Below are 24,588 nucleotides of genomic sequence, written 5' to 3' on the forward strand. Positions count from 1 at the left end.
GCCCCTGTTAAAACCGTACAAAGCGGTAACAGGGCGGGGTATTGGGTTTAGTTTTCAACTAGCAATAATCGCGCCTCGGAATATCCTCATCAGCTACGATATCGCCTCTGCGCAAAGCTGCCTTTGGAATCTAGTTCCTTACTCTTGTGCCCGCTTGTAACATTTATGTTTGTTGCAAATCGAGACTACGACTTTCTGTGTCAGTTTGCGATGCCCACGGTATTTAAATGATAACGATCACAAAAAAAAATGAAAGAGGGCACTGAGTTGCTAAGATATAGCATTTCTATGCGGAAAGCGTTTCATTAATTGTCCGATTAACCGCACCAACCATAACTGACAATGGTCATGCACATCGATTGATTGACGATTTCACCACAAGCAGTTGTTGTGGTTTCAACAAATAGCAAAGACTCTTGAAAATACCCCACTCCACGGAAATCTTTAGTAAAAGGCGAAAGATTTGCTCATGTTGAAGTGAGATCAGAGTTGCAGAACGAATAGGTAGTATTAACGAAAGAAACAGATTCCGACTCTCAGTTTGTGGTGTGTTTGGTTCAAATTTTTTGCAAATTGTCCTTTGTACAATATTTAAATAATGCCACACGATTTGTCATGTCAACACACGCTTTCTGGAGATTAAATACTAAAAGAAATCAGCGATTGCAAGAATCGTCCACATATTGCCCCTGTTAAAACCGTACAAAGCGGTAACAGGGCGGGGTATTGGGTTTAGTTTTCAACTAGCAATAATCGCGCCTCGGAATATCCTCATCAGCTACGATATCGCCTCTGCGCAAAGCTGCCTTTGGAATCTAGTTCCTTACTCTTGTGCCCGCTTGTAACATTTATGTTTGTTGCAAATCGAGACTACGACTTTCTGTGTCAGTTTGCGATGCCCACGGTATTTAAATGATAACGATCACAAAAAAAAATGAAAGAGGGCACTGAGTTGCTAAGATATAGCATTTCTATGCGGAAAGCGTTTCATTAATTGTCCGATTAACCGCACCAACCATAACTGACAATGGTCATGCACATCGATTGATTGACGATTTCACCACAAGCAGTTGTTGTGGTTTCAACAAATAGCAAAGACTCTTGAAAATACCCCACTCCACGGAAATCTTTAGTAAAAGGCGAAAGATTTGCTCATGTTGAAGTGAGATCAGAGTTGCAGAACGAATAGGTAGTATTAACGAAAGAAACAGATTCCGACTCTCAGTTTGTGGTGTGTTTGGTTCAAATTTTTTGCAAATTGTCCTTTGTACAATATTTAAATAATGCCACACGATTTGTCATGTCAACACACGCACGCTTTCTGGAGATTAAATACTAAAAGAAATCAGCGATTGCAAGAATCGTCCACATATTGCCCCTGTTAAAACCGTACAAAGCGGTAACAGGGCGGGGTATTGGGTTTAGTTTTCAACTAGCAATAATCGCGCCTCGGAATATCCTCATCAGCTACGATATCGCCTCTGCGCAAAGCTGCCTTTGGAATCTAGTTCCTTACTCTTGTGCCCGCTTGTAACATTTATGTTTGTTGCAAATCGAGACTACGACTTTCTGTGTCAGTTTGCGATGCCCACGGTATTTAAATGATAACGATCACAAAAAAAAATGAAAGAGGGCACTGAGTTGCTAAGATATAGCATTTCTATGCGGAAAGCGTTTCATTAATTGTCCGATTAACCGCACCAACCATAACTGACAATGGTCATGCACATCGATTGATTGACGATTTCACCACAAGCAGTTGTTGTGGTTTCAACAAATAGCAAAGACTCTTGAAAATACCCCACTCCACGGAAATCTTTAGTAAAAGGCGAAAGATTTGCTCATGTTGAAGTGAGATCAGAGTTGCAGAACGAATAGGTAGTATTAACGAAAGAAACAGATTCCGACTCTCAGTTTGTGGTGTGTTTGGTTCAAATTTTTTGCAAATTGTCCTTTGTACAATATTTAAATAATGCCACACGATTTGTCATGTCAACACACGCACGCTTTCTGGAGATTAAATACTAAAAGAAATCAGCGATTGCAAGAATCGTCCACATATTGCCCCTGTTAAAACCGTACAAAGCGGTAACAGGGCGGGGTATTGGGTTTAGTTTTCAACTAGCAATAATCGCGCCTCGGAATATCCTCATCAGCTACGATATCGCCTCTGCGCAAAGCTGCCTTTGGAATCTAGTTCCTTACTCTTGTGCCCGCTTGTAACATTTATGTTTGTTGCAAATCGAGACTACGACTTTCTGTGTCAGTTTGCGATGCCCACGGTATTTAAATGATAACGATCACAAAAAAAAATGAAAGAGGGCACTGAGTTGCTAAGATATAGCATTTCTATGCGGAAAGCGTTTCATTAATTGTCCGATTAACCGCACCAACCATAACTGACAATGGTCATGCACATCGATTGATTGACGATTTCACCACAAGCAGTTGTTGTGGTTTCAACAAATAGCAAAGACTCTTGAAAATACCCCACTCCACGGAAATCTTTAGTAAAAGGCGAAAGATTTGCTCATGTTGAAGTGAGATCAGAGTTGCAGAACGAATAGGTAGTATTAACGAAAGAAACAGATTCCGACTCTCAGTTTGTGGTGTGTTTGGTTCAAATTTTTTGCAATTTGTCCTTTGTACAATATTTAAATAATGCCACACGATTTGTCATGTCAACACACGCACGCTTTCTGGAGATTAAATACTAAAAGAAATCAGCGATTGCAAGAATCGTCCACATATTGCCCCTGTTAAAACCGTACAAAGCGGTAACAGGGCGGGGTATTGGGTTTAGTTTTCAACTAGCAATAATCGCGCCTCGGAATATCCTCATCAGCTACGATATCGCCTCTGCGCAAAGCTGCCTTTGGAATCTAGTTCCTTACTCTTGTGCCCGCTTGTAACATTTATGTTTGTTGCAAATCGAGACTACGACTTTCTGTGTCAGTTTGCGATGCCCACGGTATTTAAATGATAACGATCACAAAAAAAAATGAAAGAGGGCACTGAGTTGCTAAGATATAGCATTTCTATGCGGAAAGCGTTTCATTAATTGTCCGATTAACCGCACCAACCATAACTGACAATGGTCATGCACATCGATTGATTGACGATTTCACCACAAGCAGTTGTTGTGGTTTCAACAAATAGCAAAGACTCTTGAAAATACCCCACTCCACGGAAATCTTTAGTAAAAGGCGAAAGATTTGCTCATGTTGAAGTGAGATCAGAGTTGCAGAACGAATAGGTAGTATTAACGAAAGAAACAGATTCCGACTCTCAGTTTGTGGTGTGTTTGGTTCAAATTTTTTGCAATTTGTCCTTTGTACAATATTTAAATAATGCCACACGATTTGTCATGTCAACACACGCACGCTTTCTGGAGATTAAATACTAAAAGAAATCAGCGATTGCAAGAATCGTCCACATATTGCCCCTGTTAAAACCGTACAAAGCGGTAACAGGGCGGGGTATTGGGTTTAGTTTTCAACTAGCAATAATCGCGCCTCGGAATATCCTCATCAGCTACGATATCGCCTCTGCGCAAAGCTGCCTTTGGAATCTAGTTCCTTACTCTTGTGCCCGCTTGTAACATTTATGTTTGTTGCAAATCGAGACTACGACTTTCTGTGTCAGTTTGCGATGCCCACGGTATTTAAATGATAACGATCACAAAAAAAAAATGAAAGAGGGCACTGAGTTGCTAAGATATAGCATTTCTATGCGGAAAGCGTTTCATTAATTGTCCGATTAACCGCACCAACCATAACTGACAATGGTCATGCACATCGATTGATTGACGATTTCACCACAAGCAGTTGTTGTGGTTTCAACAAATAGCAAAGACTCTTGAAAATACCCCACTCCACGGAAATCTTTAGTAAAAGGCGAAAGATTTGCTCATGTTGAAGTGAGATCAGAGTTGCAGAACGAATAGGTAGTATTAACGAAAGAAACAGATTCCGACTCTCAGTTTGTGGTGTGTTTGGTTCAAATTTTTTGCAATTTGTCCTTTGTACAATATTTAAATAATGCCACACGATTTGTCATGTCAACACACGCACGCTTTCTGGAGATTAAATACTAAAAGAAATCAGCGATTGCAAGAATCGTCCACATATTGCCCCTGTTAAAACCGTACAAAGCGGTAACAGGGCGGGGTATTGGGTTTAGTTTTCAACTAGCAATAATCGCGCCTCGGAATATCCTCATCAGCTACGATATCGCCTCTGCGCAAAGCTGCCTTTGGAATCTAGTTCCTTACTCTTGTGCCCGCTTGTAACATTTATGTTTGTTGCAAATCGAGACTACGACTTTCTGTGTCAGTTTGCGATGCCCACGGTATTTAAATGATAACGATCACAAAAAAAAATGAAAGAGGGCACTGAGTTGCTAAGATATAGCATTTCTATGCGGAAAGCGTTTCATTAATTGTCCGATTAACCGCACCAACCATAACTGACAATGGTCATGCACATCGATTGATTGACGATTTCACCACAAGCAGTTGTTGTGGTTTCAACAAATAGCAAAGACTCTTGAAAATACCCCACTCCACGGAAATCTTTAGTAAAAGGCGAAAGATTTGCTCATGTTGAAGTGAGATCAGAGTTGCAGAACGAATAGGTAGTATTAACGAAAGAAACAGATTCCGACTCTCAGTTTGTGGTGTGTTTGGTTCAAATTTTTTGCAATTTGTCCTTTGTACAATATTTAAATAATGCCACACGATTTGTCATGTCAACACACGCACGCTTTCTGGAGATTAAATACTAAAAGAAATCAGCGATTGCAAGAATCGTCCACATATTGCCCCTGTTAAAACCGTACAAAGCGGTAACAGGGCGGGGTATTGGGTTTAGTTTTCAACTAGCAATAATCGCGCCTCGGAATATCCTCATCAGCTACGATATCGCCTCTGCGCAAAGCTGCCTTTGGAATCTAGTTCCTTACTCTTGTGCCCGCTTGTAACATTTATGTTTGTTGCAAATCGAGACTACGACTTTCTGTGTCAGTTTGCGATGCCCACGGTATTTAAATGATAACGATCACAAAAAAAAATGAAAGAGGGCACTGAGTTGCTAAGATATAGCATTTCTATGCGGAAAGCGTTTCATTAATTGTCCGATTAACCGCACCAACCATAACTGACAATGGTCATGCACATCGATTGATTGACGATTTCACCACAAGCAGTTGTTGTGGTTTCAACAAATAGCAAAGACTCTTGAAAATACCCCACTCCACGGAAATCTTTAGTAAAAGGCGAAAGATTTGCTCATGTTGAAGTGAGATCAGAGTTGCAGAACGAATAGGTAGTATTAACGAAAGAAACAGATTCCGACTCTCAGTTTGTGGTGTGTTTGGTTCAAATTTTTTGCAATTTGTCCTTTGTACAATATTTAAATAATGCCACACGATTTGTCATGTCAACACACGCTTTCTGGAGATTAAATACTAAAAGAAATCAGCGATTGCAAGAATCGTCCACATATTGCCCCTGTTAAAACCGTACAAAGCGGTAACAGGGCGGGGTATTGGGTTTAGTTTTCAACTAGCAATAATCGCGCCTCGGAATATCCTCATCAGCTACGATATCGCCTCTGCGCAAAGCTGCCTTTGGAATCTAGTTCCTTACTCTTGTGCCCGCTTGTAACATTTATGTTTGTTGCAAATCGAGACTACGACTTTCTGTGTCAGTTTGCGATGCCCACGGTATTTAAATGATAACGATCACAAAAAAAAATGAAAGAGGGCACTGAGTTGCTAAGATATAGCATTTCTATGCGGAAAGCGTTTCATTAATTGTCCGATTAACCGCACCAACCATAACTGACAATGGTCATGCACATCGATTGATTGACGATTTCACCACAAGCAGTTGTTGTGGTTTCAACAAATAGCAAAGACTCTTGAAAATACCCCACTCCACGGAAATCTTTAGTAAAAGGCGAAAGATTTGCTCATGTTGAAGTGAGATCAGAGTTGCAGAACGAATAGGTAGTATTAACGAAAGAAACAGATTCCGACTCTCAGTTTGTGGTGTGTTTGGTTCAAATTTTTTGCAATTTGTCCTTTGTACAATATTTAAATAATGCCACACGATTTGTCATGTCAACACACGCTTTCTGGAGATTAAATACTAAAAGAAATCAGCGATTGCAAGAATCGTCCACATATTGCCCCTGTTAAAACCGTACAAAGCGGTAACAGGGCGGGGTATTGGGTTTAGTTTTCAACTAGCAATAATCGCGCCTCGGAATATCCTCATCAGCTACGATATCGCCTCTGCGCAAAGCTGCCTTTGGAATCTAGTTCCTTACTCTTGTGCCCGCTTGTAACATTTATGTTTGTTGCAAATCGAGACTACGACTTTCTGTGTCAGTTTGCGATGCCCACGGTATTTAAATGATAACGATCACAAAAAAAAATGAAAGAGGGCACTGAGTTGCTAAGATATAGCATTTCTATGCGGAAAGCGTTTCATTAATTGTCCGATTAACCGCACCAACCATAACTGACAATGGTCATGCACATCGATTGATTGACGATTTCACCACAAGCAGTTGTTGTGGTTTCAACAAATAGCAAAGACTCTTGAAAATACCCCACTCCACGGAAATCTTTAGTAAAAGGCGAAAGATTTGCTCATGTTGAAGTGAGATCAGAGTTGCAGAACGAATAGGTAGTATTAACGAAAGAAACAGATTCCGACTCTCAGTTTGTGGTGTGTTTGGTTCAAATTTTTTGCAATTTGTCCTTTGTACAATATTTAAATAATGCCACACGATTTGTCATGTCAACACACGCTTTCTGGAGATTAAATACTAAAAGAAATCAGCGATTGCAAGAATCGTCCACATATTGCCCCTGTTAAAACCGTACAAAGCGGTAACAGGGCGGGGTATTGGGTTTAGTTTTCAACTAGCAATAATCGCGCCTCGGAATATCCTCATCAGCTACGATATCGCCTCTGCGCAAAGCTGCCTTTGGAATCTAGTTCCTTACTCTTGTGCCCGCTTGTAACATTTATGTTTGTTGCAAATCGAGACTACGACTTTCTGTGTCAGTTTGCGATGCCCACGGTATTTAAATGATAACGATCACAAAAAAAAATGAAAGAGGGCACTGAGTTGCTAAGATATAGCATTTCTATGCGGAAAGCGTTTCATTAATTGTCCGATTAACCGCACCAACCATAACTGACAATGGTCATGCACATCGATTGATTGACGATTTCACCACAAGCAGTTGTTGTGGTTTCAACAAATAGCAAAGACTCTTGAAAATACCCCACTCCACGGAAATCTTTAGTAAAAGGCGAAAGATTTGCTCATGTTGAAGTGAGATCAGAGTTGCAGAACGAATAGGTAGTATTAACGAAAGAAACAGATTCCGACTCTCAGTTTGTGGTGTGTTTGGTTCAAATTTTTTGCAATTTGTCCTTTGTACAATATTTAAATAATGCCACACGATTTGTCATGTCAACACACGCTTTCTGGAGATTAAATACTAAAAGAAATCAGCGATTGCAAGAATCGTCCACATATTGCCCCTGTTAAAACCGTACAAAGCGGTAACAGGGCGGGGTATTGGGTTTAGTTTTCAACTAGCAATAATCGCGCCTCGGAATATCCTCATCAGCTACGATATCGCCTCTGCGCAAAGCTGCCTTTGGAATCTAGTTCCTTACTCTTGTGCCCGCTTGTAACATTTATGTTTGTTGCAAATCGAGACTACGACTTTCTGTGTCAGTTTGCGATGCCCACGGTATTTAAATGATAACGATCACAAAAAAAAATGAAAGAGGGCACTGAGTTGCTAAGATATAGCATTTCTATGCGGAAAGCGTTTCATTAATTGTCCGATTAACCGCACCAACCATAACTGACAATGGTCATGCACATCGATTGATTGACGATTTCACCACAAGCAGTTGTTGTGGTTTCAACAAATAGCAAAGACTCTTGAAAATACCCCACTCCACGGAAATCTTTAGTAAAAGGCGAAAGATTTGCTCATGTTGAAGTGAGATCAGAGTTGCAGAACGAATAGGTAGTATTAACGAAAGAAACAGATTCCGACTCTCAGTTTGTGGTGTGTTTGGTTCAAATTTTTTGCAATTTGTCCTTTGTACAATATTTAAATAATGCCACACGATTTGTCATGTCAACACACGCTTTCTGGAGATTAAATACTAAAAGAAATCAGCGATTGCAAGAATCGTCCACATATTGCCCCTGTTAAAACCGTACAAAGCGGTAACAGGGCGGGGTATTGGGTTTAGTTTTCAACTAGCAATAATCGCGCCTCGGAATATCCTCATCAGCTACGATATCGCCTCTGCGCAAAGCTGCCTTTGGAATCTAGTTCCTTACTCTTGTGCCCGCTTGTAACATTTATGTTTGTTGCAAATCGAGACTACGACTTTCTGTGTCAGTTTGCGATGCCCACGGTATTTAAATGATAACGATCACAAAAAAAAATGAAAGAGGGCACTGAGTTGCTAAGATATAGCATTTCTATGCGGAAAGCGTTTCATTAATTGTCCGATTAACCGCACCAACCATAACTGACAATGGTCATGCACATCGATTGATTGACGATTTCACCACAAGCAGTTGTTGTGGTTTCAACAAATAGCAAAGACTCTTGAAAATACCCCACTCCACGGAAATCTTTAGTAAAAGGCGAAAGATTTGCTCATGTTGAAGTGAGATCAGAGTTGCAGAACGAATAGGTAGTATTAACGAAAGAAACAGATTCCGACTCTCAGTTTGTGGTGTGTTTGGTTCAAATTTTTTGCAATTTGTCCTTTGTACAATATTTAAATAATGCCACACGATTTGTCATGTCAACACACGCTTTCTGGAGATTAAATACTAAAAGAAATCAGCGATTGCAAGAATCGTCCACATATTGCCCCTGTTAAAACCGTACAAAGCGGTAACAGGGCGGGGTATTGGGTTTAGTTTTCAACTAGCAATAATCGCGCCTCGGAATATCCTCATCAGCTACGATATCGCCTCTGCGCAAAGCTGCCTTTGGAATCTAGTTCCTTACTCTTGTGCCCGCTTGTAACATTTATGTTTGTTGCAAATCGAGACTACGACTTTCTGTGTCAGTTTGCGATGCCCACGGTATTTAAATGATAACGATCACAAAAAAAAATGAAAGAGGGCACTGAGTTGCTAAGATATAGCATTTCTATGCGGAAAGCGTTTCATTAATTGTCCGATTAACCGCACCAACCATAACTGACAATGGTCATGCACATCGATTGATTGACGATTTCACCACAAGCAGTTGTTGTGGTTTCAACAAATAGCAAAGACTCTTGAAAATACCCCACTCCACGGAAATCTTTAGTAAAAGGCGAAAGATTTGCTCATGTTGAAGTGAGATCAGAGTTGCAGAACGAATAGGTAGTATTAACGAAAGAAACAGATTCCGACTCTCAGTTTGTGGTGTGTTTGGTTCAAATTTTTTGCAATTTGTCCTTTGTACAATATTTAAATAATGCCACACGATTTGTCATGTCAACACACGCTTTCTGGAGATTAAATACTAAAAGAAATCAGCGATTGCAAGAATCGTCCACATATTGCCCCTGTTAAAACCGTACAAAGCGGTAACAGGGCGGGGTATTGGGTTTAGTTTTCAACTAGCAATAATCGCGCCTCGGAATATCCTCATCAGCTACGATATCGCCTCTGCGCAAAGCTGCCTTTGGAATCTAGTTCCTTACTCTTGTGCCCGCTTGTAACATTTATGTTTGTTGCAAATCGAGACTACGACTTTCTGTGTCAGTTTGCGATGCCCACGGTATTTAAATGATAACGATCACAAAAAAAAATGAAAGAGGGCACTGAGTTGCTAAGATATAGCATTTCTATGCGGAAAGCGTTTCATTAATTGTCCGATTAACCGCACCAACCATAACTGACAATGGTCATGCACATCGATTGATTGACGATTTCACCACAAGCAGTTGTTGTGGTTTCAACAAATAGCAAAGACTCTTGAAAATACCCCACTCCACGGAAATCTTTAGTAAAAGGCGAAAGATTTGCTCATGTTGAAGTGAGATCAGAGTTGCAGAACGAATAGGTAGTATTAACGAAAGAAACAGATTCCGACTCTCAGTTTGTGGTGTGTTTGGTTCAAATTTTTTGCAATTTGTCCTTTGTACAATATTTAAATAATGCCACACGATTTGTCATGTCAACACACGCTTTCTGGAGATTAAATACTAAAAGAAATCAGCGATTGCAAGAATCGTCCACATATTGCCCCTGTTAAAACCGTACAAAGCGGTAACAGGGCGGGGTATTGGGTTTAGTTTTCAACTAGCAATAATCGCGCCTCGGAATATCCTCATCAGCTACGATATCGCCTCTGCGCAAAGCTGCCTTTGGAATCTAGTTCCTTACTCTTGTGCCCGCTTGTAACATTTATGTTTGTTGCAAATCGAGACTACGACTTTCTGTGTCAGTTTGCGATGCCCACGGTATTTAAATGATAACGATCACAAAAAAAAATGAAAGAGGGCACTGAGTTGCTAAGATATAGCATTTCTATGCGGAAAGCGTTTCATTAATTGTCCGATTAACCGCACCAACCATAACTGACAATGGTCATGCACATCGATTGATTGACGATTTCACCACAAGCAGTTGTTGTGGTTTCAACAAATAGCAAAGACTCTTGAAAATACCCCACTCCACGGAAATCTTTAGTAAAAGGCGAAAGATTTGCTCATGTTGAAGTGAGATCAGAGTTGCAGAACGAATAGGTAGTATTAACGAAAGAAACAGATTCCGACTCTCAGTTTGTGGTGTGTTTGGTTCAAATTTTTTGCAATTTGTCCTTTGTACAATATTTAAATAATGCCACACGATTTGTCATGTCAACACACGCTTTCTGGAGATTAAATACTAAAAGAAATCAGCGATTGCAAGAATCGTCCACATATTGCCCCTGTTAAAACCGTACAAAGCGGTAACAGGGCGGGGTATTGGGTTTAGTTTTCAACTAGCAATAATCGCGCCTCGGAATATCCTCATCAGCTACGATATCGCCTCTGCGCAAAGCTGCCTTTGGAATCTAGTTCCTTACTCTTGTGCCCGCTTGTAACATTTATGTTTGTTGCAAATCGAGACTACGACTTTCTGTGTCAGTTTGCGATGCCCACGGTATTTAAATGATAACGATCACAAAAAAAAATGAAAGAGGGCACTGAGTTGCTAAGATATAGCATTTCTATGCGGAAAGCGTTTCATTAATTGTCCGATTAACCGCACCAACCATAACTGACAATGGTCATGCACATCGATTGATTGACGATTTCACCACAAGCAGTTGTTGTGGTTTCAACAAATAGCAAAGACTCTTGAAAATACCCCACTCCACGGAAATCTTTAGTAAAAGGCGAAAGATTTGCTCATGTTGAAGTGAGATCAGAGTTGCAGAACGAATAGGTAGTATTAACGAAAGAAACAGATTCCGACTCTCAGTTTGTGGTGTGTTTGGTTCAAATTTTTTGCAAATTGTCCTTTGTACAATATTTAAATAATGCCACACGATTTGTCATGTCAACACACGCTTTCTGGAGATTAAATACTAAAAGAAATCAGCGATTGCAAGAATCGTCCACATATTGCCCCTGTTAAAACCGTACAAAGCGGTAACAGGGCGGGGTATTGGGTTTAGTTTTCAACTAGCAATAATCGCGCCTCGGAATATCCTCATCAGCTACGATATCGCCTCTGCGCAAAGCTGCCTTTGGAATCTAGTTCCTTACTCTTGTGCCCGCTTGTAACATTTATGTTTGTTGCAAATCGAGACTACGACTTTCTGTGTCAGTTTGCGATGCCCACGGTATTTAAATGATAACGATCACAAAAAAAAATGAAAGAGGGCACTGAGTTGCTAAGATATAGCATTTCTATGCGGAAAGCGTTTCATTAATTGTCCGATTAACCGCACCAACCATAACTGACAATGGTCATGCACATCGATTGATTGACGATTTCACCACAAGCAGTTGTTGTGGTTTCAACAAATAGCAAAGACTCTTGAAAATACCCCACTCCACGGAAATCTTTAGTAAAAGGCGAAAGATTTGCTCATGTTGAAGTGAGATCAGAGTTGCAGAACGAATAGGTAGTATTAACGAAAGAAACAGATTCCGACTCTCAGTTTGTGGTGTGTTTGGTTCAAATTTTTTGCAAATTGTCCTTTGTACAATATTTAAATAATGCCACACGATTTGTCATGTCAACACACGCTTTCTGGAGATTAAATACTAAAAGAAATCAGCGATTGCAAGAATCGTCCACATATTGCCCCTGTTAAAACCGTACAAAGCGGTAACAGGGCGGGGTATTGGGTGTAGTTTTCAACTAGCAATAATCGCGCCTCGGAATATCCTCATCAGCTACGATATCGCCTCTGCGCAAAGCTGCCTTTGGAATCTAGTTCCTTACTCTTGTGCCCGCTTGTAACATTTATGTTTGTTGCAAATCGAGACTACGACTTTCTGTGTCAGTTTGCGATGCCCACGGTATTTAAATGATAACGATCACAAAAAAAAATGAAAGAGGGCACTGAGTTGCTAAGATATAGCATTTCTATGCGGAAAGCGTTTCATTAATTGTCCGATTAACCGCACCAACCATAACTGACAATGGTCATGCACATCGATTGATTGACGATTTCACCACAAGCAGTTGTTGTGGTTTCAACAAATAGCAAAGACTCTTGAAAATACCCCACTCCACGGAAATCTTTAGTAAAAGGCGAAAGATTTGCTCATGTTGAAGTGAGATCAGAGTTGCAGAACGAATAGGTAGTATTAACGAAAGAAACAGATTCCGACTCTCAGTTTGTGGTGTGTTTGGTTCAAATTTTTTGCAAATTGTCCTTTGTACAATATTTAAATAATGCCACACGATTTGTCATGTCAACACACGCACGCTTTCTGGAGATTAAATACTAAAAGAAATCAGCGATTGCAAGAATCGTCCACATATTGCCCCTGTTAAAACCGTACAAAGCGGTAACAGGGCGGGGTATTGGGTGTAGTTTTCAACTAGCAATAATCGCGCCTCGGAATATCCTCATCAGCTACGATATCGCCTCTGCGCAAAGCTGCCTTTGGAATCTAGTTCCTTACTCTTGTGCCCGCTTGTAACATTTATGTTTGTTGCAAATCGAGACTACGACTTTCTGTGTCAGTTTGCGATGCCCACGGTATTTAAATGATAACGATCACAAAAAAAAATGAAAGAGGGCACTGAGTTGCTAAGATATAGCATTTCTATGCGGAAAGCGTTTCATTAATTGTCCGATTAACCGCACCAACCATAACTGACAATGGTCATGCACATCGATTGATTGACGATTTCACCACAAGCAGTTGTTGTGGTTTCAACAAATAGCAAAGACTCTTGAAAATACCCCACTCCACGGAAATCTTTAGTAAAAGGCGAAAGATTTGCTCATGTTGAAGTGAGATCAGAGTTGCAGAACGAATAGGTAGTATTAACGAAAGAAACAGATTCCGACTCTCAGTTTGTGGTGTGTTTGGTTCAAATTTTTTGCAAATTGTCCTTTGTACAATATTTAAATAATGCCACACGATTTGTCATGTCAACACACGCTTTCTGGAGATTAAATACTAAAAGAAATCAGCGATTGCAAGAATCGTCCACATATTGCCCCTGTTAAAACCGTACAAAGCGGTAACAGGGCGGGGTATTGGGTTTAGTTTTCAACTAGCAATAATCGCGCCTCGGAATATCCTCATCAGCTACGATATCGCCTCTGCGCAAAGCTGCCTTTGGAATCTAGTTCCTTACTCTTGTGCCCGCTTGTAACATTTATGTTTGTTGCAAATCGAGACTACGACTTTCTGTGTCAGTTTGCGATGCCCACGGTATTTAAATGATAACGATCACAAAAAAAAATGAAAGAGGGCACTGAGTTGCTAAGATATAGCATTTCTATGCGGAAAGCGTTTCATTAATTGTCCGATTAACCGCACCAACCATAACTGACAATGGTCATGCACATCGATTGATTGACGATTTCACCACAAGCAGTTGTTGTGGTTTCAACAAATAGCAAAGACTCTTGAAAATACCCCACTCCACGGAAATCTTTAGTAAAAGGCGAAAGATTTGCTCATGTTGAAGTGAGATCAGAGTTGCAGAACGAATAGGTAGTATTAACGAAAGAAACAGATTCCGACTCTCAGTTTGTGGTGTGTTTGGTTCAAATTTTTTGCAAATTGTCCTTTGTACAATATTTAAATAATGCCACACGATTTGTCATGTCAACACACGCTTTCTGGAGATTAAATACTAAAAGAAATCAGCGATTGCAAGAATCGTCCACATATTGCCCCTGTTAAAACCGTACAAAGCGGTAACAGGGCGGGGTATTGGGTTTAGTTTTCAACTAGCAATAATCGCGCCTCGGAATATCCTCATCAGCTACGATATCGCCTCTGCGCAAAGCTGCCTTTGGAATCTAGTTCCTTACTCTTGTGCCCGCTTGTAACATTTATGTTTGTTGCAAATCGAGACTACGACTTTCTGTGTCAGTTTGCGATGCCCACGGTATTTAAATGATAACGATCACAAAAAAAAATGAAAGAGGGCACTGAGTTGCTAAGATATAGCATTTCTATGCGGAAAGCGTTTCATTAATTGTCCGATTAACCGCACCAACCATAACTGACAATGGTCATGCACATCGATTGATTGACGATTTCACCACAAGCAGTTGTTGTGGTTTCAACAAATAGCAAAGACTCTTGAAAATACCCCACTCCACGGAAATCTTTAGTAAAAGGCGAAAGATTTGCTCATGTTGAAGTGAGATCAGAGTTGCAGAACGAATAGGTAGTATTAACGAAAGAAACAGATTCCGACTCTCAGTTTGTGGTGTGTTTGGTTCAAATTTTTTGCAAATTGTCCTTTGTACAATATTTAAATAATGCCACACGATTTGTCATGTCAACACACGCTTTCTGGAGATTAAATACTAAAAGAAATCAGCGATTGCAAGAATCGTCCACATATTGCCCCTGTTAAAACCGTACAAAGCGGTAACAGGGCGGGGTATTGGGTTTAGTTTTCAACTAGCAATAATCGCGCCTCGGAATATCCTCATCAGCTACGATATCGCCTCTGCGCAAAGCTGCCTTTGGAATCTAGTTCCTTACTCTTGTGCCCGCTTGTAACATTTATGTTTGTTGCAAATCGAGACTACGACTTTCTGTGTCAGTTTGCGATGCCCACGGTATTTAAATGATAACGATCACAAAAAAAAATGAAAGAGGGCACTGAGTTGCTAAGATATAGCATTTCTATGCGGAAAGCGTTTCATTAATTGTCCGATTAACCGCACCAACCATAACTGACAATGGTCATGCACATCGATTGATTGACGATTTCACCACAAGCAGTTGTTGTGGTTTCAACAAATAGCAAAGACTCTTGAAAATACCCCACTCCACGGAAATCTTTAGTAAAAGGCGAAAGATTTGCTCATGTTGAAGTGAGATCAGAGTTGCAGAACGAATAGGTAGTATTAACGAAAGAAACAGATTCCGACTCTCAGTTTGTGGTGTGTTTGGTTCAAATTTTTTGCAAATTGTCCTTTGTACAATATTTAAATAATGCCACACGATTTGTCATGTCAACACACGCACGCTTTCTGGAGATTAAATACTAAAAGAAATCAGCGATTGCAAGAATCGTCCACATATTGCCCCTGTTAAAACCGTACAAAGCGGTAACAGGGCGGGGTATTGGGTTTAGTTTTCAACTAGCAATAATCGCGCCTCGGAATATCCTCATCAGCTACGATATCGCCTCTGCGCAAAGCTGCCTTTGGAATCTAGTTCCTTACTCTTGTGCCCGCTTGTAACATTTATGTTTGTTGCAAATCGAGACTACGACTTTCTGTGTCAGTTTGCGATGCCCACGGTATTTAAATGATAACGATCACAAAAAAAAATGAAAGAGGGCACTGAGTTGCTAAGATATAGCATTTCTATGCGGAAAGCGTTTCATTAATTGTCCGATTAACCGCACCAACCATAACTGACAATGGTCATGCACATCGATTGATTGACGATTTCACCACAAGCAGTTGTTGTGGTTTCAACAAATAGCAAAGACTCTTGAAAATACCCCACTCCACGGAAATCTTTAGTAAAAGGCGAAAGATTTGCTCATGTTGAAGTGAGATCAGAGTTGCAGAACGAATAGGTAGTATTAACGAAAGAAACAGATTCCGACTCTCAGTTTGTGGTGTGTTTGGTTCAAATTTTTTGCAAATTGTCCTTTGTACAATATTTAAATAATGCCACACGATTTGTCATGTCAACACACGCACGCTTTCTGGAGATTAAATACTAAAAGAAATCAGCGATTGCAAGAATCGTCCACATATTGCCCCTGTTAAAACCGTACAAAGCGGTAACAGGGCGGGGTATTGGGTTTAGTTTTCAACTAGCAATAATCGCGCCTCGGAATATCCTCATCAGCTACGATATCGCCTCTGCGCAAAGCTGCCTTTGGAATCTAGTTCCTTACTCTTGTGCCCGCTTGTAACATTTATGTTTGTTGCAAATCGAGACTACGACTTTCTGTGTCAGTTTGCGATGCCCACGGTATTTAAATGATAACGATCACAAAAAAAAATGAAAGAGGGCACTGAGTTGCTAAGATATAGCATTTCTATGCGGAAAGCGTTTCATTAATTGTCCGATTAACCGCACCAACCATAACTGACAATGGTCATGCACATCGATTGATTGACGATTTCACCACAAGCAGTTGTTGTGGTTTCAACAAATAGCAAAGACTCTTGAAAATACCCCACTCCACGGAAATCTTTAGTAAAAGGCGAAAGATTTGCTCATGTTGAAGTGAGATCAGAGTTGCAGAACGAATAGGTAGTATTAACGAAAGAAACAGATTCCGACTCTCAGTTTGTGGTGTGTTTGGTTCAAATTTTTTGCAAATTGTCCTTTGTACAATATTTAAATAATGCCACACGATTTGTCATGTCAACACACGCACGCTTTCTGGAGATTAAATACTAAAAGAAATCAGCGATTGCAAGAATCGTCCACATATTGCCCCTGTTAAAACCGTACAAAGCGGTAACAGGGCGGGGTATTGGGTTTAGTTTTCAACTAGCAATAATCGCGCCTCGGAATATCCTCATCAGCTACGATATCGCCTCTGCGCAAAGCTGCCTTTGGAATCTAGTTCCTTACTCTTGTGCCCGCTTGTAACATTTATGTTTGTTGCAAATCGAGACTACGACTTTCTGTGTCAGTTTGCGATGCCCACGGTATTTAAATGATAACGATCACAAAAAAAAATGAAAGAGGGCACTGAGTTGCTAAGATATAGCATTTCTATGCGGAAAGCGTTTCATTAATTGTCCGATTAACCGCACCAACCATAACTGACAATGGTCATGCACATCGATTGATTGACGATTTCACCACAAGCAGTTGTTGTGGTTTCAACAAATAGCAAAGACTCTTGAAAATACCCCACTCCACGGAAATCTTTAGTAAAAGGCGAAAGATTTGCTCATGTTGAAGTGAGATCAGAGTTGCAGAACGAATAGGTAGTATTAACGAAAGAAACAGATTCCGACTCTCAGTTTGTGGTGTGTTTGGTTCAAATTTTTTGCAAATTGTCCTTTGTACAATATTTAAATAATGCCACACGATTTGTCATGTCAACACACGCACGCTTTCTGGAGATTAAATACTAAAAGAAATCAGCGATTGCAAGAATCGTCCACATATTGCCCCTGTTAAAACCGTACAAAGCGGTAACAGGGCGGGGTATTGGGTTTAGTTTTCAACTAGCAATAATCGCGCCTCGGAATATCCTCATCAGCTACGATATCGCCTCTGCGCAAAGCTGCCTTTGGAATCTAGTTCCTTACTCTTGTGCCCGCTTGTAACATTTATGTTTGTTGCAAATCGAGACTACGACTTTCTGTGTCAGTTTGCGATGCCCACGGTATTTAAATGATAACGATCACAAAAAAAAATGAAAGAGGGCACTGAGTTGCTAAGATATAGCATTTCTATGCGGAAAGCGTTTCATTAATTGTCCGATTAACCGCACCAACCATAACTGACAATGGTCATGCACATCGATTGATTGACGATTTCACCACAAGCAGTTGTTGTGGTTTCAACAAATAGCAAAGACTCTTGAAAATACCCCACTCCACGGAAATCTTTAGTAAAAGGCGAAAGATTTGCTCATGTTGAAGTGAGATCAGAGTTGCAGAACGAATAGGTAGTATTAACGAAAGAAACAGATTCCGACTCTCAGTTTGTGGTGTGTTTGGTTCAAATTTTTTGCAAATTGTCCTTTGTACAATATTTAAATAATGCCACACGATTTGTCATGTCAACACACGCACGCTTTCTGGAGATTAAATACTAAAAGAAATCAGCGATTGCAAGAATCGTCCACATATTGCCCCTGTTAAAACCGTACAAAGCGGTAACAGGGCGGGGTATTGGGTTTAGTTTTCAACTAGCAATAATCGCGCCTCGGAATATCCTCATCAGCTACGATATCGCCTCTGCGCAAAGCTGCCTTTGGAATCTAGTTCCTTACTCTTGTGCCCGCTTGTAACATTTATGTTTGTTGCAAATCGAGACTACGACTTTCTGTGTCAGTTTGCGATGCCCACGGTATTTAAATGATAACGATCACAAAAAAAAATGAAAGAGGGCACTGAGTTGCTAAGATATAGCATTTCTATGCGGAAAGCGTTTCATCAATTGTCCGATTAACCGCACCAACCATAACTGACAATGGTCATGCACATCGATTGATTGACGATTTCACCACAAGCAGTTGTTGTGGTTTCAACAAATAGCAAAGACTCTTGAAAATACCCCACTCCACGGAAATCTTTAGTAAAAGGCGAAAGATTTGCTCATGTTGAAGTGAGATCAGAGTTGCAGAACGAATAGGTAGTATTAACGAAAGAAACAGATTCCGACTCTCAGTTTGTGGTGTGTTTGGTTCAAATTTTTTGCAAATTGTCCTTTGTACAATATTTAAATAATGCCACACGATTTGTCATGTCAACACACGCACGCTTTCTGGAGATTAAATACTAAAAGAAATCAGCGATTGCAAGAATCGTCCACATATTGCCCCTGTTAAAACCGTACAAAGCGGTAACAGGGCGGGGTATTGGGTTTAGTTTTCAACTAGCAATAATCGCGCCTCGGAATATCCTCATCAGCTACGATATCGCCTCTGCGCAAAGCTGCCTTTGGAATCTAGTTCCTTACTCTTGTGCCCGCTTGTAACATTTATGTTTGTTGCAAATCGAGACTACGACTTTCTGTGTCAGTTTGCGATGCCCACGGTATTTAAATGATAACGATCACAAAAAAAAATGAAAGAGGGCACTGAGTTGCTAAGATATAGCATTTCTATGCGGAAAGCGTTTCATCAATTGTCCGATTAACCGCACCAACCATAACTGACAATGGTCATGCACATCGATTGATTGACGATTTCACCACAAGCAGTTGTTGTGGTTTCAACAAATAGCAAAGACTCTTGAAAATACCCCACTCCACGGAAATCTTTAGTAAAAGGCGAAAGATTTGCTCATGTTGAAGTGAGATCAGAGTTGCAGAACGAATAGGTAGTATTAACGAAAGAAACAGATTCCGACTCTCAGTTTGTGGTGTGTTTGGTTCAAATTTTTTGCAAATTGTCCTTTGTACAATATTTAAATAATGCCACACGATTTGTCATGTCAACACACGCACGCTTTCTGGAGATTAAATACTAAAAGAAATCAGCGATTGCAAGAATCGTCCACATATTGCCCCTGTTAAAACCGTACAAAGCGGTAACAGGGCGGGGTATTGGGTTTAGTTTTCAACTAGCAATAATCGCGCCTCGGAATATCCTCATCAGCTACGATATCGCCTCTGCGCAAAGCTGCCTTTGGAATCTAGTTCCTTACTCTTGTGCCCGCTTGTAACATTTATGTTTGTTGCAAATCGAGACTACGACTTTCTGTGTCAGTTTGCGATGCCCACGGTATTTAAATGATAACGATCACAAAAAAAATGAAAGAGGGCACTGAGTTGCTAAGATATAGCATTTCTATGCGGAAAGCGTTTCATCAATTGTCCGATTAACCGCACCAACCATAACTGACAATGGTCATGCACATCGATTGATTGACGATTTCACCACAAGCAGTTGTTGTGGTTTCAACAAATAGCAAAGACTCTTGAAAATACCCCACTCCACGGAAATCTTTAGTAAAAGGCGAAAGATTTGCTCATGTTGAAGTGAGATCAGAGTTGCAGAACGAATAGGTAGTATTAACGAAAGAAACAGATTCCGACTCTCAGTTTGTGGTGTGTTTGGTTCAAATTTTTTGCAAATTGTCCTTTGTACAATATTTAAATAATGCCACACGATTTGTCATGTCAACACACGCACGCTTTCTGGAGATTAAATACTAAAAGAAATCAGCGATTGCAAGAATCGTCCACATATTGCCCCTGTTAAAACCGTACAAAGCGGTAACAGGGCGGGGTATTGGGTTTAGTTTTCAACTAGCAATAATCGCGCCTCGGAATATCCTCATCAGCTACGATATCGCCTCTGCGCAAAGCTGCCTTTGGAATCTAGTTCCTTACTCTTGTGCCCGCTTGTAACATTTATGTTTGTTGCAAATCGAGACTACGACTTTCTGTGTCAGTTTGCGATGCCCACGGTATTTAAATGATAACGATCACAAAAAAAAATGAAAGAGGGCACTGAGTTGCTAAGATATAGCATTTCTATGCGGAAAGCGTTTCATCAATTGTCCGATTAACCGCACCAACCATAACTGACAATGGTCATGCACATCGATTGATTGACGATTTCACCACAAGCAGTTGTTGTGGTTTCAACAAATAGCAAAGACTCTTGAAAATACCCCACTCCACGGAAATCTTTAGTAAAAGGCGAAAGATTTGCTCATGTTGAAGTGAGATCAGAGTTGCAGAACGAATAGGTAGTATTAACGAAAGAAACAGATTCCGACTCTCAGTTTGTGGTGTGTTTGGTTCAAATTTTTTGCAAATTGTCCTTTGTACAATATTTAAATAATGCCACACGATTTGTCATGTCAACACACGCACGCTTTCTGGAGATTAAATACTAAAAGAAATCAGCGATTGCAAGAATCGTCCACATATTGCCCCTGTTAAAACCGTACAAAGCGGTAACAGGGCGGGGTATTGGGTTTAGTTTTCAACTAGCAATAATCGCGCCTCGGAATATCCTCATCAGCTACGATATCGCCTCTGCGCAAAGCTGCCTTTGGAATCTAGTTCCTTACTCTTGTGCCCGCTTGTAACATTTATGTTTGTTGCAAATCGAGACTACGACTTTCTGTGTCAGTTTGCGATGCCCACGGTATTTAAATGATAACGATCACAAAAAAAAATGAAAGAGGGCACTGAGTTGCTAAGATATAGCATTTCTATGCGGAAAGCGTTTCATCAATTGTCCGATTAACCGCACCAACCATAACTGACAATGGTCATGCACATCGATTGATTGACGATTTCACCACAAGCAGTTGTTGTGGTTTCAACAAATAGCAAAGACTCTTGAAAATACCCCACTCCACGGAAATCTTTAGTAAAAGGCGAAAGATTTGCTCATGTTGAAGTGAGATCAGAGTTGCAGAACGAATAGGTAGTATTAACGAAAGAAACAGATTCCGACTCTCAGTTTGTGGTGTGTTTGGTTCAAATTTTTTGCAAATTGTCCTTTGTACAATATTTAAATAATGCCACACGATTTGTCATGTCAACACACGCACGCTTTCTGGAGATTAAATACTAAAAGAAATCAGCGATTGCAAGAATCGTCCACATATTGCCCCTGTTAAAACCGTACAAAGCGGTAACAGGGCGGGGTATTGGGTTTAGTTTTCAACTAGCAATAATCGCGCCTCGGAATATCCTCATCAGCTACGATATCGCCTCTGCGCAAAGCTGCCTTTGGAATCTAGTTCCTTACTCTTGTGCCCGCTTGTAACATTTATGTTTGTTGCAAATCGAGACTACGACTTTCTGTGTCAGTTTGCGATGCCCACGGTATTTAAATGATAACGATCACAAAAAAAAATGAAAGAGGGCACTGAGTTGCTAAGATATAGCATTTCTATGCGGAAAGCGTTTCATCAATTGTCCGATTAACCGCACCAACCATAACTGACAATGGTCATGCACATCGATTGATTGACGATTTCACCACAAGCAGTTGTTGTGGTTTCAACAAATAGCAAAGACTCTTGAAAATACCCCACTCCACGGAAATCTTTAGTAAAAGGCGAAAGATTTGCTCATGTTGAAGTGAGATCAGAGTTGCAGAACGAATAGGTAGTATTAACGAAAGAAACAGATTCCGACTCTCAGTTTGTGGTGTGTTTGGTTCAAATTTTTTGCAAATTGTCCTTTGTACAATATTTAAATAATGCCACACGATTTGTCATGTCAACACACGCACGCTTTCTGGAGATTAAATACTAAAAGAAATCAGCGATTGCAAGAATCGTCCACATATTGCCCCTGTTAAAACCGTACAAAGCGGTAACAGGGCGGGGTATTGGGTTTAGTTTTCAACTAGCAATAATCGCGCCTCGGAATATCCTCATCAGCTACGATATCGCCTCTGCGCAAAGCTGCCTTTGGAATCTAGTTCCTTAATCTTGTGCCCGCTTGTAACATTTATGTTTGTTGCAAATCGAGACTACGACTTTCTGTGTCAGTTTGCGATGCCCACGGTATTTAAATGATAACGATCACAAAAAAAAATGAAAGAGGGCACTGAGTTGCTAAGATATAGCATTTCTATGCGGAAAGCGTTTCATCAATTGTCCGATTAACCGCACCAACCATAACTGACAATGGTCATGCACATCGATTGATTGACGATTTCACCACAAGCAGTTGTTGTGGTTTCAACAAATAGCAAAGACTCTTGAAAATACCCCACTCCACGGAAATCTTTAGTAAAAGGCGAAAGATTTGCTCATGTTGAAGTGAGATCAGAGTTGCAGAACGAATAGGTAGTATTAACGAAAGAAACAGATTCCGACTCTCAGTTTGTGGTGTGTTTGGTTCAAATTTTTTGCAAATTGTCCTTTGTACAATATTTAAATAATGCCACACGATTTGTCATGTCAACACACGCACGCTTTCTGGAGATTAAATACTAAAAGAAATCAGCGATTGCAAGAATCGTCCACATATTGCCCCTGTTAAAACCGTACAAAGCGGTAACAGGGCGGGGTATTGGGTTTAGTTTTCAACTAGCAATAATCGCGCCTCGGAATATCCTCATCAGCTACGATATCGCCTCTGCGCAAAGCTGCCTTTGGAATCTAGTTCCTTACTCTTGTGCCCGCTTGTAACATTTATGTTTGTTGCAAATCGAGACTACGACTTTCTGTGTCAGTTTGCGATGCCCACGGTATTTAAATGATAACGATCACAAAAAAAAATGAAAGAGGGCACTGAGTTGCTAAGATATAGCATTTCTATGCGGAAAGCGTTTCATCAATTGTCCGATTAACCGCACCAACCATAACTGACAATGGTCATGCACATCGATTGATTGACGATTTCACCACAAGCAGTTGTTGTGGTTTCAACAAATAGCAAAGACTCTTGAAAATACCCCACTCCACGGAAATCTTTAGTAAAAGGCGAAAGATTTGCTCATGTTGAAGTGAGATCAGAGTTGCAGAACGAATAGGTAGTATTAACGAAAGAAACAGATTCCGACTCTCAGTTTGTGGTGTGTTTGGTTCAAATTTTTTGCAAATTGTCCTTTGTACAATATTTAAATAATGCCACACGATTTGTCATGTCAACACACGCACGCTTTCTGGAGATTAAATACTAAAAGAAATCAGCGATTGCAAGAATCGTCCACATATTGCCCCTGTTAAAACCGTACAAAGCGGTAACAGGGCGGGGTATTGGGTTTAGTTTTCAACTAGCAATAATCGCGCCTCGGAATATCCTCATCAGCTACGATATCGCCTCTGCGCAAAGCTGCCTTTGGAATCTAGTTCCTTACTCTTGTGCCCGCTTGTAACATTTATGTTTGTTGCAAATCGAGACTACGACTTTCTGTGTCAGTTTGCGATGCCCACGGTATTTAAATGATAACGATCACAAAAAAAAATGAAAGAGGGCACTGAGTTGCTAAGATATAGCATTTCTATGCGGAAAGCGTTTCATCAATTGTCCGATTAACCGCACCAACCATAACTGACAATGGTCATGCACATCGATTGATTGACGATTTCACCACAAGCAGTTGTTGTGGTTTCAACAAATAGCAAAGACTCTTGAAAATACCCCACTCCACGGAAATCTTTAGTAAAAGGCGAAAGATTTGCTCATGTTGAAGTGAGATCAGAGTTGCAGAACGAATAGGTAGTATTAACGAAAGAAACAGATTCCGA

The 24,588-nt window shown here is 40.3% G+C and overlaps 71 non-coding genes and 1 pseudogene across 71 annotated transcripts; all 72 read right to left on the reverse strand.

The window, feature by feature from the left end:
• On the reverse strand, nucleotides 1-119 carry LOC145220760 (U4 spliceosomal RNA; annotated as a pseudogene).
• A 255-nt stretch (nucleotides 120-374) lies between these two features.
• On the reverse strand, nucleotides 375-491 carry LOC145221148 (U5 spliceosomal RNA). Its single transcript, XR_013858644.1, has one exon. It is a non-coding gene; the product is annotated as a U5 spliceosomal RNA (small nuclear RNA).
• Nucleotides 492-662: 171 nt separating this feature from the next.
• On the reverse strand, nucleotides 663-804 carry LOC145221657 (U4 spliceosomal RNA). The gene has a single exon (XR_013859120.1). It is a non-coding gene; the product is annotated as a U4 spliceosomal RNA (small nuclear RNA).
• Nucleotides 805-1,059: 255 nt separating this feature from the next.
• Nucleotides 1,060-1,176, reverse strand: LOC145221149 (U5 spliceosomal RNA). Its single transcript, XR_013858645.1, has one exon. It is a non-coding gene; the product is annotated as a U5 spliceosomal RNA (small nuclear RNA).
• Nucleotides 1,177-1,351: 175 nt separating this feature from the next.
• LOC145221658 (U4 spliceosomal RNA) lies at nucleotides 1,352-1,493 on the reverse strand. Its single transcript, XR_013859121.1, has one exon. It is a non-coding gene; the product is annotated as a U4 spliceosomal RNA (small nuclear RNA).
• Nucleotides 1,494-1,748: 255 nt separating this feature from the next.
• Nucleotides 1,749-1,865, reverse strand: LOC145221151 (U5 spliceosomal RNA). Its single transcript, XR_013858646.1, has one exon. It is a non-coding gene; the product is annotated as a U5 spliceosomal RNA (small nuclear RNA).
• A 175-nt stretch (nucleotides 1,866-2,040) lies between these two features.
• LOC145221659 (U4 spliceosomal RNA) lies at nucleotides 2,041-2,182 on the reverse strand. The gene has a single exon (XR_013859122.1). It is a non-coding gene; the product is annotated as a U4 spliceosomal RNA (small nuclear RNA).
• Nucleotides 2,183-2,437: 255 nt separating this feature from the next.
• Nucleotides 2,438-2,554, reverse strand: LOC145221153 (U5 spliceosomal RNA). The gene has a single exon (XR_013858648.1). It is a non-coding gene; the product is annotated as a U5 spliceosomal RNA (small nuclear RNA).
• Nucleotides 2,555-2,729: 175 nt separating this feature from the next.
• LOC145221660 (U4 spliceosomal RNA) lies at nucleotides 2,730-2,871 on the reverse strand. The gene has a single exon (XR_013859123.1). It is a non-coding gene; the product is annotated as a U4 spliceosomal RNA (small nuclear RNA).
• A 255-nt stretch (nucleotides 2,872-3,126) lies between these two features.
• LOC145221154 (U5 spliceosomal RNA) lies at nucleotides 3,127-3,243 on the reverse strand. Its single transcript, XR_013858649.1, has one exon. It is a non-coding gene; the product is annotated as a U5 spliceosomal RNA (small nuclear RNA).
• A 175-nt stretch (nucleotides 3,244-3,418) lies between these two features.
• On the reverse strand, nucleotides 3,419-3,560 carry LOC145221662 (U4 spliceosomal RNA). The gene has a single exon (XR_013859125.1). It is a non-coding gene; the product is annotated as a U4 spliceosomal RNA (small nuclear RNA).
• A 256-nt stretch (nucleotides 3,561-3,816) lies between these two features.
• LOC145221155 (U5 spliceosomal RNA) lies at nucleotides 3,817-3,933 on the reverse strand. The gene has a single exon (XR_013858650.1). It is a non-coding gene; the product is annotated as a U5 spliceosomal RNA (small nuclear RNA).
• A 175-nt stretch (nucleotides 3,934-4,108) lies between these two features.
• LOC145221663 (U4 spliceosomal RNA) lies at nucleotides 4,109-4,250 on the reverse strand. Its single transcript, XR_013859126.1, has one exon. It is a non-coding gene; the product is annotated as a U4 spliceosomal RNA (small nuclear RNA).
• Nucleotides 4,251-4,505: 255 nt separating this feature from the next.
• LOC145221156 (U5 spliceosomal RNA) lies at nucleotides 4,506-4,622 on the reverse strand. Its single transcript, XR_013858651.1, has one exon. It is a non-coding gene; the product is annotated as a U5 spliceosomal RNA (small nuclear RNA).
• A 175-nt stretch (nucleotides 4,623-4,797) lies between these two features.
• On the reverse strand, nucleotides 4,798-4,939 carry LOC145221664 (U4 spliceosomal RNA). Its single transcript, XR_013859127.1, has one exon. It is a non-coding gene; the product is annotated as a U4 spliceosomal RNA (small nuclear RNA).
• Nucleotides 4,940-5,194: 255 nt separating this feature from the next.
• LOC145221157 (U5 spliceosomal RNA) lies at nucleotides 5,195-5,311 on the reverse strand. The gene has a single exon (XR_013858652.1). It is a non-coding gene; the product is annotated as a U5 spliceosomal RNA (small nuclear RNA).
• A 171-nt stretch (nucleotides 5,312-5,482) lies between these two features.
• LOC145221666 (U4 spliceosomal RNA) lies at nucleotides 5,483-5,624 on the reverse strand. Its single transcript, XR_013859128.1, has one exon. It is a non-coding gene; the product is annotated as a U4 spliceosomal RNA (small nuclear RNA).
• Nucleotides 5,625-5,879: 255 nt separating this feature from the next.
• Nucleotides 5,880-5,996, reverse strand: LOC145221159 (U5 spliceosomal RNA). Its single transcript, XR_013858654.1, has one exon. It is a non-coding gene; the product is annotated as a U5 spliceosomal RNA (small nuclear RNA).
• A 171-nt stretch (nucleotides 5,997-6,167) lies between these two features.
• Nucleotides 6,168-6,309, reverse strand: LOC145221667 (U4 spliceosomal RNA). The gene has a single exon (XR_013859129.1). It is a non-coding gene; the product is annotated as a U4 spliceosomal RNA (small nuclear RNA).
• A 255-nt stretch (nucleotides 6,310-6,564) lies between these two features.
• On the reverse strand, nucleotides 6,565-6,681 carry LOC145221160 (U5 spliceosomal RNA). Its single transcript, XR_013858655.1, has one exon. It is a non-coding gene; the product is annotated as a U5 spliceosomal RNA (small nuclear RNA).
• Nucleotides 6,682-6,852: 171 nt separating this feature from the next.
• On the reverse strand, nucleotides 6,853-6,994 carry LOC145221668 (U4 spliceosomal RNA). The gene has a single exon (XR_013859130.1). It is a non-coding gene; the product is annotated as a U4 spliceosomal RNA (small nuclear RNA).
• A 255-nt stretch (nucleotides 6,995-7,249) lies between these two features.
• LOC145221161 (U5 spliceosomal RNA) lies at nucleotides 7,250-7,366 on the reverse strand. The gene has a single exon (XR_013858656.1). It is a non-coding gene; the product is annotated as a U5 spliceosomal RNA (small nuclear RNA).
• A 171-nt stretch (nucleotides 7,367-7,537) lies between these two features.
• On the reverse strand, nucleotides 7,538-7,679 carry LOC145221669 (U4 spliceosomal RNA). Its single transcript, XR_013859131.1, has one exon. It is a non-coding gene; the product is annotated as a U4 spliceosomal RNA (small nuclear RNA).
• A 255-nt stretch (nucleotides 7,680-7,934) lies between these two features.
• On the reverse strand, nucleotides 7,935-8,051 carry LOC145221162 (U5 spliceosomal RNA). The gene has a single exon (XR_013858657.1). It is a non-coding gene; the product is annotated as a U5 spliceosomal RNA (small nuclear RNA).
• Nucleotides 8,052-8,222: 171 nt separating this feature from the next.
• LOC145221670 (U4 spliceosomal RNA) lies at nucleotides 8,223-8,364 on the reverse strand. Its single transcript, XR_013859132.1, has one exon. It is a non-coding gene; the product is annotated as a U4 spliceosomal RNA (small nuclear RNA).
• A 255-nt stretch (nucleotides 8,365-8,619) lies between these two features.
• On the reverse strand, nucleotides 8,620-8,736 carry LOC145221163 (U5 spliceosomal RNA). Its single transcript, XR_013858658.1, has one exon. It is a non-coding gene; the product is annotated as a U5 spliceosomal RNA (small nuclear RNA).
• Nucleotides 8,737-8,907: 171 nt separating this feature from the next.
• LOC145221671 (U4 spliceosomal RNA) lies at nucleotides 8,908-9,049 on the reverse strand. Its single transcript, XR_013859133.1, has one exon. It is a non-coding gene; the product is annotated as a U4 spliceosomal RNA (small nuclear RNA).
• A 255-nt stretch (nucleotides 9,050-9,304) lies between these two features.
• LOC145221165 (U5 spliceosomal RNA) lies at nucleotides 9,305-9,421 on the reverse strand. Its single transcript, XR_013858660.1, has one exon. It is a non-coding gene; the product is annotated as a U5 spliceosomal RNA (small nuclear RNA).
• A 171-nt stretch (nucleotides 9,422-9,592) lies between these two features.
• On the reverse strand, nucleotides 9,593-9,734 carry LOC145221672 (U4 spliceosomal RNA). The gene has a single exon (XR_013859134.1). It is a non-coding gene; the product is annotated as a U4 spliceosomal RNA (small nuclear RNA).
• Nucleotides 9,735-9,989: 255 nt separating this feature from the next.
• Nucleotides 9,990-10,106, reverse strand: LOC145221167 (U5 spliceosomal RNA). Its single transcript, XR_013858661.1, has one exon. It is a non-coding gene; the product is annotated as a U5 spliceosomal RNA (small nuclear RNA).
• A 171-nt stretch (nucleotides 10,107-10,277) lies between these two features.
• LOC145221674 (U4 spliceosomal RNA) lies at nucleotides 10,278-10,419 on the reverse strand. The gene has a single exon (XR_013859136.1). It is a non-coding gene; the product is annotated as a U4 spliceosomal RNA (small nuclear RNA).
• Nucleotides 10,420-10,674: 255 nt separating this feature from the next.
• Nucleotides 10,675-10,791, reverse strand: LOC145221168 (U5 spliceosomal RNA). The gene has a single exon (XR_013858662.1). It is a non-coding gene; the product is annotated as a U5 spliceosomal RNA (small nuclear RNA).
• A 171-nt stretch (nucleotides 10,792-10,962) lies between these two features.
• Nucleotides 10,963-11,104, reverse strand: LOC145221675 (U4 spliceosomal RNA). Its single transcript, XR_013859137.1, has one exon. It is a non-coding gene; the product is annotated as a U4 spliceosomal RNA (small nuclear RNA).
• A 255-nt stretch (nucleotides 11,105-11,359) lies between these two features.
• On the reverse strand, nucleotides 11,360-11,476 carry LOC145221169 (U5 spliceosomal RNA). The gene has a single exon (XR_013858663.1). It is a non-coding gene; the product is annotated as a U5 spliceosomal RNA (small nuclear RNA).
• Nucleotides 11,477-11,647: 171 nt separating this feature from the next.
• LOC145221676 (U4 spliceosomal RNA) lies at nucleotides 11,648-11,789 on the reverse strand. Its single transcript, XR_013859138.1, has one exon. It is a non-coding gene; the product is annotated as a U4 spliceosomal RNA (small nuclear RNA).
• Nucleotides 11,790-12,044: 255 nt separating this feature from the next.
• LOC145221170 (U5 spliceosomal RNA) lies at nucleotides 12,045-12,161 on the reverse strand. Its single transcript, XR_013858664.1, has one exon. It is a non-coding gene; the product is annotated as a U5 spliceosomal RNA (small nuclear RNA).
• Nucleotides 12,162-12,332: 171 nt separating this feature from the next.
• Nucleotides 12,333-12,474, reverse strand: LOC145221599 (U4 spliceosomal RNA). Its single transcript, XR_013859066.1, has one exon. It is a non-coding gene; the product is annotated as a U4 spliceosomal RNA (small nuclear RNA).
• A 255-nt stretch (nucleotides 12,475-12,729) lies between these two features.
• LOC145221171 (U5 spliceosomal RNA) lies at nucleotides 12,730-12,846 on the reverse strand. Its single transcript, XR_013858665.1, has one exon. It is a non-coding gene; the product is annotated as a U5 spliceosomal RNA (small nuclear RNA).
• Nucleotides 12,847-13,021: 175 nt separating this feature from the next.
• LOC145221600 (U4 spliceosomal RNA) lies at nucleotides 13,022-13,163 on the reverse strand. The gene has a single exon (XR_013859067.1). It is a non-coding gene; the product is annotated as a U4 spliceosomal RNA (small nuclear RNA).
• Nucleotides 13,164-13,418: 255 nt separating this feature from the next.
• Nucleotides 13,419-13,535, reverse strand: LOC145221172 (U5 spliceosomal RNA). The gene has a single exon (XR_013858666.1). It is a non-coding gene; the product is annotated as a U5 spliceosomal RNA (small nuclear RNA).
• Nucleotides 13,536-13,706: 171 nt separating this feature from the next.
• LOC145221677 (U4 spliceosomal RNA) lies at nucleotides 13,707-13,848 on the reverse strand. Its single transcript, XR_013859139.1, has one exon. It is a non-coding gene; the product is annotated as a U4 spliceosomal RNA (small nuclear RNA).
• A 255-nt stretch (nucleotides 13,849-14,103) lies between these two features.
• On the reverse strand, nucleotides 14,104-14,220 carry LOC145221173 (U5 spliceosomal RNA). Its single transcript, XR_013858667.1, has one exon. It is a non-coding gene; the product is annotated as a U5 spliceosomal RNA (small nuclear RNA).
• Nucleotides 14,221-14,391: 171 nt separating this feature from the next.
• On the reverse strand, nucleotides 14,392-14,533 carry LOC145221678 (U4 spliceosomal RNA). The gene has a single exon (XR_013859140.1). It is a non-coding gene; the product is annotated as a U4 spliceosomal RNA (small nuclear RNA).
• A 255-nt stretch (nucleotides 14,534-14,788) lies between these two features.
• LOC145221174 (U5 spliceosomal RNA) lies at nucleotides 14,789-14,905 on the reverse strand. The gene has a single exon (XR_013858668.1). It is a non-coding gene; the product is annotated as a U5 spliceosomal RNA (small nuclear RNA).
• Nucleotides 14,906-15,076: 171 nt separating this feature from the next.
• LOC145221679 (U4 spliceosomal RNA) lies at nucleotides 15,077-15,218 on the reverse strand. Its single transcript, XR_013859141.1, has one exon. It is a non-coding gene; the product is annotated as a U4 spliceosomal RNA (small nuclear RNA).
• Nucleotides 15,219-15,473: 255 nt separating this feature from the next.
• LOC145221175 (U5 spliceosomal RNA) lies at nucleotides 15,474-15,590 on the reverse strand. Its single transcript, XR_013858669.1, has one exon. It is a non-coding gene; the product is annotated as a U5 spliceosomal RNA (small nuclear RNA).
• Nucleotides 15,591-15,765: 175 nt separating this feature from the next.
• Nucleotides 15,766-15,907, reverse strand: LOC145221680 (U4 spliceosomal RNA). Its single transcript, XR_013859142.1, has one exon. It is a non-coding gene; the product is annotated as a U4 spliceosomal RNA (small nuclear RNA).
• A 255-nt stretch (nucleotides 15,908-16,162) lies between these two features.
• LOC145221177 (U5 spliceosomal RNA) lies at nucleotides 16,163-16,279 on the reverse strand. The gene has a single exon (XR_013858671.1). It is a non-coding gene; the product is annotated as a U5 spliceosomal RNA (small nuclear RNA).
• Nucleotides 16,280-16,454: 175 nt separating this feature from the next.
• LOC145221682 (U4 spliceosomal RNA) lies at nucleotides 16,455-16,596 on the reverse strand. Its single transcript, XR_013859143.1, has one exon. It is a non-coding gene; the product is annotated as a U4 spliceosomal RNA (small nuclear RNA).
• A 255-nt stretch (nucleotides 16,597-16,851) lies between these two features.
• On the reverse strand, nucleotides 16,852-16,968 carry LOC145221178 (U5 spliceosomal RNA). The gene has a single exon (XR_013858672.1). It is a non-coding gene; the product is annotated as a U5 spliceosomal RNA (small nuclear RNA).
• Nucleotides 16,969-17,143: 175 nt separating this feature from the next.
• LOC145221683 (U4 spliceosomal RNA) lies at nucleotides 17,144-17,285 on the reverse strand. The gene has a single exon (XR_013859144.1). It is a non-coding gene; the product is annotated as a U4 spliceosomal RNA (small nuclear RNA).
• A 255-nt stretch (nucleotides 17,286-17,540) lies between these two features.
• Nucleotides 17,541-17,657, reverse strand: LOC145221179 (U5 spliceosomal RNA). Its single transcript, XR_013858673.1, has one exon. It is a non-coding gene; the product is annotated as a U5 spliceosomal RNA (small nuclear RNA).
• Nucleotides 17,658-17,832: 175 nt separating this feature from the next.
• On the reverse strand, nucleotides 17,833-17,974 carry LOC145221684 (U4 spliceosomal RNA). Its single transcript, XR_013859145.1, has one exon. It is a non-coding gene; the product is annotated as a U4 spliceosomal RNA (small nuclear RNA).
• A 255-nt stretch (nucleotides 17,975-18,229) lies between these two features.
• LOC145221180 (U5 spliceosomal RNA) lies at nucleotides 18,230-18,346 on the reverse strand. The gene has a single exon (XR_013858674.1). It is a non-coding gene; the product is annotated as a U5 spliceosomal RNA (small nuclear RNA).
• Nucleotides 18,347-18,521: 175 nt separating this feature from the next.
• On the reverse strand, nucleotides 18,522-18,663 carry LOC145221686 (U4 spliceosomal RNA). The gene has a single exon (XR_013859147.1). It is a non-coding gene; the product is annotated as a U4 spliceosomal RNA (small nuclear RNA).
• Nucleotides 18,664-18,918: 255 nt separating this feature from the next.
• LOC145221181 (U5 spliceosomal RNA) lies at nucleotides 18,919-19,035 on the reverse strand. Its single transcript, XR_013858675.1, has one exon. It is a non-coding gene; the product is annotated as a U5 spliceosomal RNA (small nuclear RNA).
• A 175-nt stretch (nucleotides 19,036-19,210) lies between these two features.
• Nucleotides 19,211-19,352, reverse strand: LOC145221687 (U4 spliceosomal RNA). The gene has a single exon (XR_013859148.1). It is a non-coding gene; the product is annotated as a U4 spliceosomal RNA (small nuclear RNA).
• Nucleotides 19,353-19,607: 255 nt separating this feature from the next.
• Nucleotides 19,608-19,724, reverse strand: LOC145221183 (U5 spliceosomal RNA). The gene has a single exon (XR_013858676.1). It is a non-coding gene; the product is annotated as a U5 spliceosomal RNA (small nuclear RNA).
• Nucleotides 19,725-19,899: 175 nt separating this feature from the next.
• On the reverse strand, nucleotides 19,900-20,041 carry LOC145221688 (U4 spliceosomal RNA). The gene has a single exon (XR_013859149.1). It is a non-coding gene; the product is annotated as a U4 spliceosomal RNA (small nuclear RNA).
• Nucleotides 20,042-20,295: 254 nt separating this feature from the next.
• On the reverse strand, nucleotides 20,296-20,412 carry LOC145221184 (U5 spliceosomal RNA). Its single transcript, XR_013858677.1, has one exon. It is a non-coding gene; the product is annotated as a U5 spliceosomal RNA (small nuclear RNA).
• Nucleotides 20,413-20,587: 175 nt separating this feature from the next.
• On the reverse strand, nucleotides 20,588-20,729 carry LOC145221689 (U4 spliceosomal RNA). The gene has a single exon (XR_013859150.1). It is a non-coding gene; the product is annotated as a U4 spliceosomal RNA (small nuclear RNA).
• A 255-nt stretch (nucleotides 20,730-20,984) lies between these two features.
• Nucleotides 20,985-21,101, reverse strand: LOC145221185 (U5 spliceosomal RNA). Its single transcript, XR_013858678.1, has one exon. It is a non-coding gene; the product is annotated as a U5 spliceosomal RNA (small nuclear RNA).
• Nucleotides 21,102-21,276: 175 nt separating this feature from the next.
• LOC145221690 (U4 spliceosomal RNA) lies at nucleotides 21,277-21,418 on the reverse strand. The gene has a single exon (XR_013859151.1). It is a non-coding gene; the product is annotated as a U4 spliceosomal RNA (small nuclear RNA).
• A 255-nt stretch (nucleotides 21,419-21,673) lies between these two features.
• LOC145221186 (U5 spliceosomal RNA) lies at nucleotides 21,674-21,790 on the reverse strand. Its single transcript, XR_013858679.1, has one exon. It is a non-coding gene; the product is annotated as a U5 spliceosomal RNA (small nuclear RNA).
• Nucleotides 21,791-21,965: 175 nt separating this feature from the next.
• On the reverse strand, nucleotides 21,966-22,107 carry LOC145221691 (U4 spliceosomal RNA). The gene has a single exon (XR_013859152.1). It is a non-coding gene; the product is annotated as a U4 spliceosomal RNA (small nuclear RNA).
• A 255-nt stretch (nucleotides 22,108-22,362) lies between these two features.
• Nucleotides 22,363-22,479, reverse strand: LOC145221187 (U5 spliceosomal RNA). The gene has a single exon (XR_013858680.1). It is a non-coding gene; the product is annotated as a U5 spliceosomal RNA (small nuclear RNA).
• Nucleotides 22,480-22,654: 175 nt separating this feature from the next.
• On the reverse strand, nucleotides 22,655-22,796 carry LOC145221692 (U4 spliceosomal RNA). The gene has a single exon (XR_013859153.1). It is a non-coding gene; the product is annotated as a U4 spliceosomal RNA (small nuclear RNA).
• Nucleotides 22,797-23,051: 255 nt separating this feature from the next.
• Nucleotides 23,052-23,168, reverse strand: LOC145221189 (U5 spliceosomal RNA). Its single transcript, XR_013858682.1, has one exon. It is a non-coding gene; the product is annotated as a U5 spliceosomal RNA (small nuclear RNA).
• Nucleotides 23,169-23,343: 175 nt separating this feature from the next.
• LOC145221693 (U4 spliceosomal RNA) lies at nucleotides 23,344-23,485 on the reverse strand. The gene has a single exon (XR_013859154.1). It is a non-coding gene; the product is annotated as a U4 spliceosomal RNA (small nuclear RNA).
• Nucleotides 23,486-23,740: 255 nt separating this feature from the next.
• On the reverse strand, nucleotides 23,741-23,857 carry LOC145221190 (U5 spliceosomal RNA). Its single transcript, XR_013858683.1, has one exon. It is a non-coding gene; the product is annotated as a U5 spliceosomal RNA (small nuclear RNA).
• Nucleotides 23,858-24,032: 175 nt separating this feature from the next.
• LOC145221694 (U4 spliceosomal RNA) lies at nucleotides 24,033-24,174 on the reverse strand. Its single transcript, XR_013859155.1, has one exon. It is a non-coding gene; the product is annotated as a U4 spliceosomal RNA (small nuclear RNA).
• A 255-nt stretch (nucleotides 24,175-24,429) lies between these two features.
• LOC145221191 (U5 spliceosomal RNA) lies at nucleotides 24,430-24,546 on the reverse strand. Its single transcript, XR_013858684.1, has one exon. It is a non-coding gene; the product is annotated as a U5 spliceosomal RNA (small nuclear RNA).
• Nucleotides 24,547-24,588: the final 42 nt, after the last annotated feature.

Source organism: Phallusia mammillata, chromosome 3 (genome assembly GCF_965637545.1).
Source record: "Phallusia mammillata chromosome 3, kaPhaMamm4.hap1.1, whole genome shotgun sequence".
In the NCBI taxonomy this organism is placed as follows: domain Eukaryota; kingdom Metazoa; phylum Chordata; class Ascidiacea; order Phlebobranchia; family Ascidiidae; genus Phallusia; species Phallusia mammillata.